The following is a 12,370-nucleotide window of genomic DNA, read 5'->3' on the forward strand; positions in this document are numbered from 1 at the left end:
TCAAAAAAATTTCTATTAATTTTTATGGGAATCATTTGGAATAGAAACAAAAGCTTGGGTAATATATTCAATTTAGCCAGTGCTATTCTTCCCAGCAAGGATAATTGCAAATTAGCCCATTTTTCCAAATCACCCTTAATACCCTTCAATAGTTTATCATAATTGTCTTCTTTCAGAGTGGTACACTTGGCTGTAAGATAAATTCCCAAATATTTAACCTTTTTAACAATCTGAAAGTCTACTTGTTCCACCAGAGTTTTTCTCTGCTCCTGTGTGAGATTTTACTAACAGTTTCGTCTTTTCTCTATTTCTTTTCATCCCAGTAACCTCGCCATATTTTTCAATCCTTTGTACAAAAAACCTAGTTTCTGGAGGACACCTCCAAAACTCAGGACACAGGAATTCCATGAAAGGATGATGACCAGCAAGATCCTAGTTGGAAAGGCGGTTCCACCCCTTGTGGCCATGATGGGGTTAGTTGCCCATCTTCAGTTGATAGAACAACCCTTTGTGGCTACCAAAGAACCCTCAAGCAGGCCGTGCATTGTTGGGGTGCTCTCTTTCCCATGCACAAGCCGCCCTGGGGAGATAAGTGTGGGTTTGCTTAAGAAGACACTCCATCATGGAACCTATGATAGGTTGCCATGTTGTGTGAACCCAGTCTGTGTTAAACCATAGTTAGATATGACGGGAAAGAAGCAGAGCAGACTGAACAATCCCTTGGCGTGCTTTCGGTCTTTCAGTCATGATTAAAAGACAAGGCTGGCGACACTGGGTCAGTGATACTGTAAATCAAGGGAATAGGTGAGGGCCCAGACATGAGCTTTCACCAGCCTTCTAAATATATTGGACTAAAATTCCCAGAATTCCCCATAACTTTGCTGAGTTACATCATTGCCTCAAATTGCAGCTCAAATGCAATGAATTTTTTAAAGAAGCAATGGATGTGCTAATAGTTACTGAGCAATAATAAGCATTTCCCCCTCTACCTCCTCCTTTAAGCCTCTGTCAATGAGATAATGATGTGTATCAACCCCAGGAGGCAGAGAGAGTAGCTAGGGCTGTGTGAGGGCTGGAGCCCGGAGCAGCCCTGCTCGTGGACCCCTGCAAGGTTTAGAGTTGGCACCAAAAAGGGATCCTGCAGCAAGTCCAGCCACATCAGCCACGGAAGTGTCCCTGCATCCAGGGGCCGGCGCAGGTCAGGGGTGATCCTGGGTCCTTGTAACATTTTCCTGGTGGGGATCTCTCCTTGGCGACATGGAGTCCTGCTTTGCCACCTCTGCCTCTCTGTCCCGCCAGCCCGGCCACGCAAGGAGGCTGCGTGATGCTGAGCCGTGTGCCTGAAAAGGAAACTTGAGTGTCTGGGCTGCACCATACAGCCTCTCGCGTTGACCTTTTGTTTGGTGCCAGGAGTGGCAGGGGAGAGTTAAGGTTCTGTCCAGGGAAGGGGCTGAGTGCAGCCAAAAAAGCGGAGGTTCCTAGATCGACCCCTGTCCAAGCTTTCAAGCAGCTACTCCAACACATCTTGAGGGTGCGGGAGGAAGGGTCTGCGCACCCCTGAAGTAAAGGAAAACAAGTGCAATTTTTGGGGGGAAACATATAATTTTTCTGCAATGTGATGGTCGAGATGGGTGTCAAAAGCTGGGCTTCTGCCAGGAAAAAGGGGGCCAAGGGAGCCCTTCGGATTGCCGGCGGCTTGGCCGGGTGAGTGGCTGTCGACACCTCTGAGGACTTGAAGGACAGGTTGAGAGTGGGAGGCGGTCGCACAGGAGGAATTTCCTTTTAAAAAGGGAAAGAAAAGGAGCAGCCTCTTTGAAGCCCACAGTTTTATGAGATTGTCGTCCTTGGGAGCTGAACAGTAAAGATGACTCGAGCCGCTTCGGGCTTTGCAAAATTACTACCAACGAAAGGTTGAGAGTAACTTTATCAGGAGGTTGGAGTGGCCATTAAAACTTCAAAGGCAGTGTGTGACTTGAGCTTTACCTGTCACTATCAAGCCTATTTATTATAGGAAGATCTGAGCCCTTTTAAACGTTAACAGGGTGATAGCAATGTCACGTCTTGGGTATGAGGTGGGTCCCCTTTCTGCGCCCCATGGTAGGACAGATACGTTATTTTGTTCTTTACTTCCTTTGCAGTCCAACAGGTGAAAGTCAGATGAAAACATGCCCCTGCCTAGCCCAGGAAAGGCCAGTCCTTGGTTCCTTGGGCAGGTGCCGGGGTGAAGGACTCCCTAAGGCCCACCAAGGATGCCCTCAACCCTTTCATGAAGGCACTGCAGCAAGATATGGGAGGGACGCACCTGGTGGCACTTACTGCAGGAACCCTCAACCCGGTGCTAAGTCCACTTGGGTCATGTGCTTCCTTAACTCTGAGGAACCCGGTCCCACAAAGTCAATAGCCCTATTTAAGTACCACTGCTCAGATCCCCACATACACCAGCTCCATTTCAGAACGTCATGGCGAGTGTGCTGAAGCGGAAGTGATATGCTCAGGGATGCTGGGGTCTCGCCTGTGCACCCCCACTTCCGTTCCCTGTGTAAATGCACGCATTACAAGCTGGCTTCTTTCCACCCCAGCCTCTGGCTTTGAGAAAGTGGGTGCTTCCAAATGCAAGGCACAGGACATTAACAAAGCATTGCTCTTCTGCTGATGGCCAGAAGCAATGGACACGCCACTCTAGTGGGGGTATTGTGCTCTGTCTGTGTCGACATCCCAGTATGTTCGGTCCTTTCAACTTTTTACAGGCCATGGCTTTGATGCAAGTAGCAGCTTCCTGGGTAACTAAAACCATCGCGGCTGAGCACGTGTTCACCCATCTCCCTTCTCAGATGCATGTTTTATATGTACCTCTTTGCTGGGGGCTCACCCATTTCTAAAAGCCAAACTTTTAAGTGCACCTACAGCACTTTTCTCCCCTGCTTGGATGCACAATTTAATGCGGTGAGGGGAGCTTAGAGTGTCAAGGAAGCTGAGAACAATGCCTCCAGGCCAGGCTGTCTTACCAGGCTGGTCCCCTAGCAGGGTCACCCAAGGCGGAATGGTCAAAGCAGAAACACCAGGATAAGATGTATCCTCCCTGTCCATGGGTGATGGTAACACCAGCAGACTCTAAGATGGATAGCTCCACTGGTGATGGGGGCAGAGGAGCACCTGAAGGGCAGCTGCTGAGCCACAGCAGTAGCTGAAGGCAACACTGGTGGAGAATCTTCCACAGACGACTGAGTGACACTCAAGCTAATTCTGGTTTGTACTTAAGAAGGAAATGCTAAACATCTGAATATTGCTACCTTGAAAACCCTATGATGAGACAATCCAAAATGAAAGATTTTATTTATCTTGGCTCAATCATCAGCTGAAATGGAGACTGCAGCCCAGGAGTTCAAAGAAGGCTGAAACGTAGAAGGGTGGCAATGAAGGAACTAGAAAAGCTAATCAAGAGTAAGGATGTTTCACTGGAGACCAAGGCCCAGATCTTCCACATGACTGCAGTCTCGATCACCATGTATGGTGTGAAAGCTGGTCAGTGAAGAAAGCCGACAGCAAGATGCTTTCAAAGCATGGTGCTGACGGAGAATGTAGTCGATACCCTGGACTGACAGAAAGGTGAACAAGCAGGACCTACGAGTAGATCAAATCACGCCAGAACTTTCAAGCTAGAAGCAAAAATGACAAGACGGAGGCTGTCCTACTCTGGGCACATCATGAGAAAGCAAAACTCTCTGGAGAAGGTATTCATGCTAAGGGAATTTGAAGGCAGAAGAAGAAAAGGGAGACCGACCATGAGATGGCTTAACTCTATGAAGGAAGCCACTGCCTTCCATTTGCAAGGGCTGAACAAGACGGTCATGGATAGGGAGCTCTGGAGATCTTTCATGCATAGGGTTGCCATGGGTTGGAGACCGTTTGATGGCACATAGAAACAACACTTTTCTAGCTATATTTTTTTTAATGCAAAAACAGTGGAGAAGTAAAGGATGTTATGGTGTTACACATGAGCTGGATTGACTCCATAAAGGAATTTATGGACAAAAGCCTTGAATTTGCAATAGCTGAGCAGGGCTGTGAAGGACAAGACATTTTGGAGAGTCACCCAAAGTCAGAGATGATTCGATGGTCCATAGCAATAACGGATCGTTATAGGTAATGGGGTAGGGGGAACTCTTTTCAGTCACTTCCAGTTTGGCAAGTTGGTTAATGGGGATAACTGGAGAGGATTTCAAAGGGTGCAGATGTATGGCTGGAGAATGCTGGAAACTGTAGGACTTTTTCTGGTTTACACATGAGCTTGATTACATCTCAAATGGGGGCACATGTGCTTTGGCAATGAGCATTTTTGTCAGAGCATTTCGCCCCTATCATGCTAAATAACTTTTCTTTAAAGCAGTGTGCTTTACACATTGTACAGTAACACTAACATGCTATTTTTTAAAAAAGAGAAGGACCATACTAGTCATCAGCGTGAATCGCCTTGCTGGAGCGGCAGCGGATGGAACTGACTATTTGGGTGCAGGCTTATGCACAGTGCCCTCGGGGATCATAAGCTCCTAAACCTGGATCCTCAGAATACACCTGTGCATGATGGGGGCAGAGGTGAAAATGAGTTTTGCTTCCCTGTCCTTGCTTCCTGCATTTTTGCCTGCCTAGCCCGAGCAGTTCAGAGAAACGGGAAGGAGACTGGAAAGCCACCAGAACAGCTCATATCAGTGTACTAGAGGAGAACACGGCTGCAGCACTCTTTCATTTAAGTGGCATTTGCTATATCATCATCATTATTTTAGTGTGTGTGTGTGTGTGTGTGTGTGTGTGGTCAGAAAAGTGCTTTAGTCTTCCTTAAATGATGGATGTAAAATGCTGAAATGGGATCCACTGTAAAACATATTTGAAATGCGTGCTGACCAATGATCATTTCATCTGATGGATTTGGCCTGAGTCAAAATGCCACCTCTAACAGAAAGGTGAGAGAAGCACTTATGGCATCCACCGCTGTGGAGGTTAGGCAGGGAGAAGAGGAAAGCAGCAGCACTGGGAAAGCGCAGGGGCCCCATCAAAGACCAAGGCATTGTGTGGATCCCCTCGCCTGCCCGCAGGCGGTGAATGACTGGCCCATGGCCATTCCGCAAGGAGCGCATCTGTCTTCATCAGGAAGCAGCCTATGCACGGGCGCCCCATCCCTTGCGGGCCTGCCCAGCCCCTCGGTCCTCTTCGGGGGTCCTTCCAAAGTGAGTGAGGAGGGGGTCAGCAAGGAGCAGGGCCTTTCAGTTGTGGCACTCCAATTTTGGAACGAGCTCCCCAGAGAGGTGCACCAGGCACCTACTTGGTGTTCTTCTCGGCACCAGGCGAAGACCTGGATTTTAACAGTTTTAAAGTGTTATATATATTCCATTTTATATTTTATATTATATAATGTATAATTATCCCATTATAATTATAATGGAATGTTTATATATTCCATTTTATTCCATGTTGCTGTGATGCCTCTATACTAAGTCACAGGAATTGCTATTATGGTTTCTTTCTTTTAAATTGTGTGTGTCCCCCTCTATGTGCTTTTTAAATGTTTGTTTAATTTTAACCATTGCTAACTGCCCAGGTGGCATAAAAATGAAATGCATGAAAGGATAAATAAAAGAAGCACCAGGTGGTCCAGCCCTGTTGCTTCTGACTGGGGATCACCTGCCCTCAGAAGAGGATGCCTGTTGTGTGTTGCGTGGACTCTGGTGCAGCGGCACGGTCCTCTCACACCCGGCACAGGGATGCGGCAGGATCCCCTGCCCTAAGGAAGCTGGTGGGCACGGCCTGAGCAATCGCCCATGCGGAGATGCCGTGAGCAGCATTTAAAAGGCTGGCAACTTGGGGCTCAGTGGAGCTTTGACGCCTTTCCTGGGATTCTTGCGGCGCACGAACGCACGGTCCTTTTGCAGCGGGCACTTTGGAAAGGCGCAGTGCTGGGGGCTCGATCCGAGCGACTCGCCCCCCAGCGCAGCTCAGGTCGTGTCAGTGACTTGACCTGGGCTTGTCTCGACTCAAGATCTCTACATTTCTTACGACTAAGACGCTCCAGGGCTTCCTGCACAGCAGATTATCCTGAAAGGCGGGCAAGAACACAGCCAAGGCGGTGGGAGCGGGCGAGGATGTTTCAAGGGGGTGAGGGCAGGAAAGGGGTCTTACTTATTTGTTTAAATGAATTGTGGCTGAAGTAAAGGACTTCAATGCACCACTGAGAGGTGCAGATGGGAAGTCCTCCCCCCCCCCCCCCCCCCCTTCCTCTGCTCTGTTAAAGTTCACTCTGGAGACTTCAGAAGAGGCTTGAGGCTTGACTCAAAAATTCTTGCAATAACTTGAGACTCAGCTTGGACTCGAAAGTAAAGCGTTGAGACTTGACTTGGGACTTGGAGTAAAGGACTTGAACACATCACTGGAAATTAGTGCTCTCGGAACAAAGGATTGCCAAACAGATCAAGCAATGTGTCGTTTTCTTTTGATGTATTATTTAATGTTTAGTCCAATTTGCATGAGGAGAATTGCTGACTTGAGCTCCTTTTCCATCTATGGAAGTCAGATGTTACAGAAGGACAGCCAAAACCCAGGAGTGCTGGGGCAGTCTGCAAGCTGCCTTCAAGAAGAAGCAGAATGCATTCAGACGATTTATTACCACAACACAACAGACAGTAATGTTTTGTGATTGTTTACTATGATTAGACCATGCCCTGCCTTGTTTGTTCTGGAGCAATTTGCAGGTAGTTGATAAAACTCACTAGGCAGTTCACCACGAAGAATTATTCCTTCTGTTTTTGATATTCAGGTGTGATGGCATTGCTGATGTAGCTAGACTGTAGCACTCAGGCGTAAGAGGAACCTTAGAAACAGCAAACTTCAGCAGAATTGGGAACTCTCCAAATTGTATAGGAAGTGAAGTAGAAGCACCTCCAAATAGCAAGAAATTTTGTGTCTGCCCAGTGGGCATTTAAATTTTTTTTTGCAAAATGCCCTGGAAACTATTTGATTAAGGTTGGCACTTTGTGCATTTAAATATTTTAAATGCACAAAGTAAAATCAATGAAGCTTTTAAAGTGGATTTTGAGGATTTTTATTAAGTTTCAAAATGAACCTGTGTTTAATTTCCTTGTTTTATTTGTGCGACGTGTTTTATACTGTAATTGTATTTTTATTGCTCACCTTGTATTTTAGCAACTTCCTATAAATTCCATACAGAGAACTGTGGTTTGGGGGCAGCATAGAAGTACACTAAATGATAAACAACTATGTAACAAACATGGAAAAACGAACTCTGGACTCTAAGCACAGGCTCACTGAATCGGTCTAAAAATCTGACTGATCTCCAGGACTGGCCAGCCACCTGCCACTCAGGAAACTCACAGTCAGGACATGGCTAGGACCACAAGTTTTGCATCGTTGTTGCCATTATCCATCCAGAGGCAGGATAGGGAGTATCCATCCGTCCTGATGCTCCCGTTGAAGGCCTGGTTGAGCTGTGAAACACAGAAATGACCTGGACAGTTGGCACAAGCACTACCAAGTTGCAGTGAAACTCTGCAGAAGGCCATCGCTCTGGCATTCCTGGGCTTCCTCTTATGCTCAGCCTTGTCTTAGAAAGTAATCTGAACTGAGAGGAAGCCGGCCAACGCTCACGGAACGAGGCCTGGGCAACCAGCAAAGCTCTTCCACGTTGTGCGCCATGTCAAGTGTAGCACAAACAAAGGCTTCTGAGCATGACGTGGAAGTGGGCGCAAGGCGCTCGATTCCCGCTGAGCTGGGTGCATGCTGCGCGCATACACCAGGGATTTTGACCCACGGGTGCAAGCTGCAGCGCATGCAGAATATAGCAGCAAGACCAGAAACTGGGACTTCTGTGTCCAAACACGTAAGTCTGGTTCTGGCCCTCTTGAAGCCTGTGTGCTTCCAAGACCAATTCAAGGGGCTGGATTTAATCTATAAAGACGCCCTCGGCTTGGCCCCGCAATCCTTGGACACACCTCTTCCAAGTTTCTTGGTGCAGAAAAAGGTGGCCCTTTATGCCAATGCTGAGGATTTTGAAAGCTTCAAAGGGATTTGAGGACATTACCCATCTCAGGGTTTTATTTTTAAACAGGGACATTCTTCACTGACAGTTCTTAGCTGTTCCTAATTTTGTGTGTTTCTTTTTTTGATAAGATTTTATGGCCTTTTAATAGCTTCAGCTCTTGGACAATATAGAAATGAAACACACCATCATCACCATCTGTTCCCTGGGCAGGCTGCAAAACAATAAAATTGGATATTAAAATGCAAAAGAGGAACTAAAAATATTTTTAAAGCAATAAGATGCAGCGTAACACTTTCCACTGGAGAAAAATAAAACCATTTCCCTGAAATTAGCTATCACAGTTCACTCAGAAAGACTAGACAAGTTTTAAAATGTTTGTTTTTGTTTCAAATGCCCAGACATTTTAATATTAAAAATAGTTTTTCAGGCGGTTGAAATAGTTGTGATGCCTTTTGATTTTACTGTGTTAATGCTTAACTTTGATGGCAATTTTAATTGTGTAGAATATTTGGTTTTTGCGTGTAGCTCTCGAAAATCATCTATCACCTGCCCTTGAGAAAGTGACCCTGCTAATACCATCATAAATGATTCCCTTCCAGAAACCCTGTCAGCTACTGGTGTCATGGTTTCACTGCCACAACAGCCCCAGATGTGGAACATCTGGAGCAGAATTATTTTTGCCTCCGAGTTCTTTAGGGTGACTTTACCAGCACTGTTGCAAAGCAGTTCCCCCTTGATTTCAGAACTGGCATAGCACATACCCAAGAATTATTCCAAGAACTTAGGTCTGGAACTGGAGACTTTCTAACAAAATATCTACTGTCATTAAAATTTTATTTATTTGCTTGTCTATAACTTCGATGGACTGTTCTTTAGCAACAAAATGGTGTACCATCATTTAAAACAACTGAAAACATGCTACCATTAACATATCCACAATAATCATAAAAAATCGGGTACACTAATCAACAATTAAACAAGCAGATAAAATACTATTTCATAAAATAGTAGTAACACCTAACACAATAAACAATTAATCCACCATGAGCTAATCATCATCTGAATCAAAACCAATATAAAATCATAACCTATCAAAACCAATATAAAATCATAACTTATTCGACAATTGAAATAATGGAAGAATAAAAAGATTTCTCCTTGGTGCCGACATGTATAAAGTGTGGGTGCCAGGTGCACCTCCCTGGGGAGCCAATTGTATAGTTACGGTGCCACAACTGAGAAGGCCCTTCCCCTCATAAATCGACCTATTTCCTAGAGGCTTGGGAAAGCAGTAAATGTTAACATTTGTTTTTAAAGCATATCTTGGGGGAGCAAGGAAAATTCAGCTAGTTTTATATGTAGACAGGTAAATTAGCAGAAGCATGATTAAATCTAGGATTATTGAGTATATTGAAAGAAGAAGCTTTGTCAAAGGGAAATCAACATGGTATCTTCTTCAGTTCTGACTATGGATGCAAAGTCCTGGGGAAAGATCCTCAAATACCTTTTCCAAGAACGATTTTTTGAATTTGTATCGAAAAAGGGGGACATAAAGTATTTTCTTCTAAAATAATGGATAGAATAGTAAGGCAAGGCATACATATTTAGAACTTCAACTTTGGGGACTTTGTTGGCCAAAAAGTTCTGTAATCTAAGATCAGAGATGTAAAATTTCTGGAAAGGTTGAAGCCGTGAGAAAAACTTTTAAAATCATCTCTGGAAGGCTCTCGGTATAATTTCTTTCTCACTCCTTATTAAGATGAGTGATCTAATGTATCTTTTATCGTCACACATTTTGGAATTCTCAAGTTATGCTGAATTTTCCAGTATGTGCCTAAATACAAGTTCCTGTAGGCTTGGGTTTAGCTCTAGAGTTCTGTGTTTCTGGGCCTGTTCTAGTAACATGCTGGAGTAATCAATAAATGCTCTTTGAAAATCCTGATCAGCGAGAATATTCTAAAATCTCATGTAAGAGAAGCACTGAAGACTATTCCTACCATATGCACTGGATCAATTTGTTTGTTCCACTTGCCTTTTTTTCTTTCCTTAAAAAACAAACAAATGCACGCGCGTGCGCGCGCGCACACACACACACACACACACACACACTTTTGGATTGGGTATATGGAATTCACTGCCACAGTTTTCAATAAAGTTTCCACACAAGGTTTCACTGTTAGGAAATGTTGCCTCAGCCACACAGCTTTTAACCTCTGCTACCAAAATAAATCCTCTATACCTAAAATAAGCTGGTAGCCTGGAACTTATGGGGTAGGGATGAGATAATGCCTTCATAAGAGACAACACTGCACAATGAACAACAATAATATATTTATTAAAGGGGATTATTTACAAAAGGGGAAGATGGTACATGTCAAATATATCCTGGAGGGTGTCTGCATTCATCTGTTGCAGCAAAAACAAGTGAGTTTCTTGGGGGATTATAACATAAACAATTGCATTCTAGCATAAACTCAGCTATAATTCATGAAAGCTTAAGTCAAACTAATTTTTTTGCCATAAGAACTTTTGGAGAACAGCTTGAGACAGCTTAAGGCAAAATTGGGTGCATGTTAAAATAGGCCTGTGTTGCCCAGGATTCCCCAGTCAGCTATACGCAAAGGACTGCATCTTAAGTTGCTGTATTTTTCGCTCTATCAGACGCACTTTTTTCCCCTTCAAAAGTAAGGGGAAATGTCTGTGTGTCTTATAGAGCGAATGTGTGTGTGCCCGACGCCCGGGACGCTGCCGGCCCGCCAGCACCACATGGCACCACCTGGCCGGCACGTGCTCGGCGCGCCCTTCTCCGTCCCCGCTGCGGCGCAGGTGAGAGCTGTGCCGCGGAGGAGGAGCAGCTGCGGGTTTTAACCTGCTGGCCTCACGGAGAGACGGACTGCTCACCCCCACCGCCCGGGAAGACCTGCCGCTGCCACGTCGCCCGGAAGACCACCGCCAGCACGCTGCCGGCCCGGCTGCACCACACCTGGCTGGCACGCGCTCGGCACACCCTGCTCCGCCCCCCCTCCTCCGGCGCAGGTGAGAGCTGTTAATCACAGGTCGGTGTGTGTTTTCAAATGGCAACCCGTCTTTTAATGAAGCCCATGGGGAAGTGATGGGGAATGTGCCTGTGATTATCAGGAAGCTTTCCACGGATCCCTCCTCTAAAAACTACATGCGTCTTATGGTCAGGTGCGTCTTATAGAGCGAAAAATACGGTAAATTAAAGTACCATTTTAATGCCATTCTTAGTGTCTGCCTTCCTTCAGACCAGATTTCTTAAAACTGCTCCCCAATCTATTCTTCACCCACAGGAACAAATGCAAATATCAACTTTATTTATTTATTTAGAATATTTATATGCCGTCCTGTCGCGAAGGCCTCAGGACGGCTTACATAGATAAAATAATATAAAACATAACACGAATGAATTACAGACCCACACTGGCTGCAGTTAAAAAACATATATGAACCAATATTAAAAGTTATTAAAATAATGCTGGAATAAAAAGGTCTTAACCTGGAGCTGAAAAACAAATAACGATGGCGCCAGGCGGACCTCTCTAGGGAGTGCATTCCATAGACCGGGTGCCACTGCAGAGAAAGCCCTCCTCCGGGTACTCTGTTTCCTAATGTCTTTCACAGAGGGTTCCCAGAGGAGGGCTTCTGCTGCCGATCTCAGGGGGCGGGAGGGCATATAGGGAAAAAAGCCTTCCTTTAGGTATCCTGGTCCCAAGCCATTTAGGGCTTTGTAGGTAATAACTAGTACCTTGAATTGAGCCCAGACTCCAATGGGAAGCCAGTGAAGCTGATAGAGGACTGCGGTTATATGAGAATAATGCCCAGTCCTCGTCAGCAACCTGGTTGCTCTATTTTGCACCATCTGAAGTATCCGGACTGTCTTCAAGGGCAGCTCCACGTAGAGTGCTTTGCAGAAATCCAACCAGGAAGTAACCAATGCATGTGTCACTGTCGCTAGGCAGTCGTCCTCCAGGTAGGGATGCAGCTGATGGATTAGCCGAAGCTGAAGGAAAGAGCTCCTCGCCACCGCAGTCATTTGAGATTCCAAGGACAGCTCCGGGTCGAGGAGCACTTCCAAGCTGCGGACCCTGTCCTTTAGAGGGAGTGCAACCCCATCCAGGGCAAGGTCCAAGTCACCTACCCAGGAGTTCGATCCACCCATCAACAGGACCTCTGTCTTGTCTGGATTGAGCTTCAGTTTATTGGCCCTCATCCAGCCCATTACCTCGGCCAGGCACCGGTTCAGTACAGCCACTGCCTCACCTGGATCGGTTGAAAAAGAGAGGTAGAGCTGGGTGTCATCAG

General features: G+C 45.7%; 1 long non-coding RNA gene across 1 annotated transcript in view; it reads right to left on the bottom strand.

Moving 5' to 3' along the window:
• Positions 1-293: 293 nt before the first annotated feature.
• The window catches only part of LOC123027232, an 18,575-nt gene continuing 6,498 nt past the window's right edge, over positions 294-12,370 (bottom strand). Inside the window, exon 3 of the long non-coding RNA XR_006415471.1 lies at positions 294-368. This is a non-coding gene — a long non-coding RNA (uncharacterized LOC123027232). The remainder of the gene's footprint in view (positions 369-12,370) is intronic.

The sequence above is a fragment of the Varanus komodoensis genome, unplaced genomic scaffold (assembly GCF_004798865.1).
Source record: "Varanus komodoensis strain SLA01 unplaced genomic scaffold, ASM479886v1 scaffold31, whole genome shotgun sequence".
In the NCBI taxonomy this organism is placed as follows: Eukaryota; Metazoa; Chordata; class Lepidosauria; order Squamata; family Varanidae; genus Varanus; species Varanus komodoensis.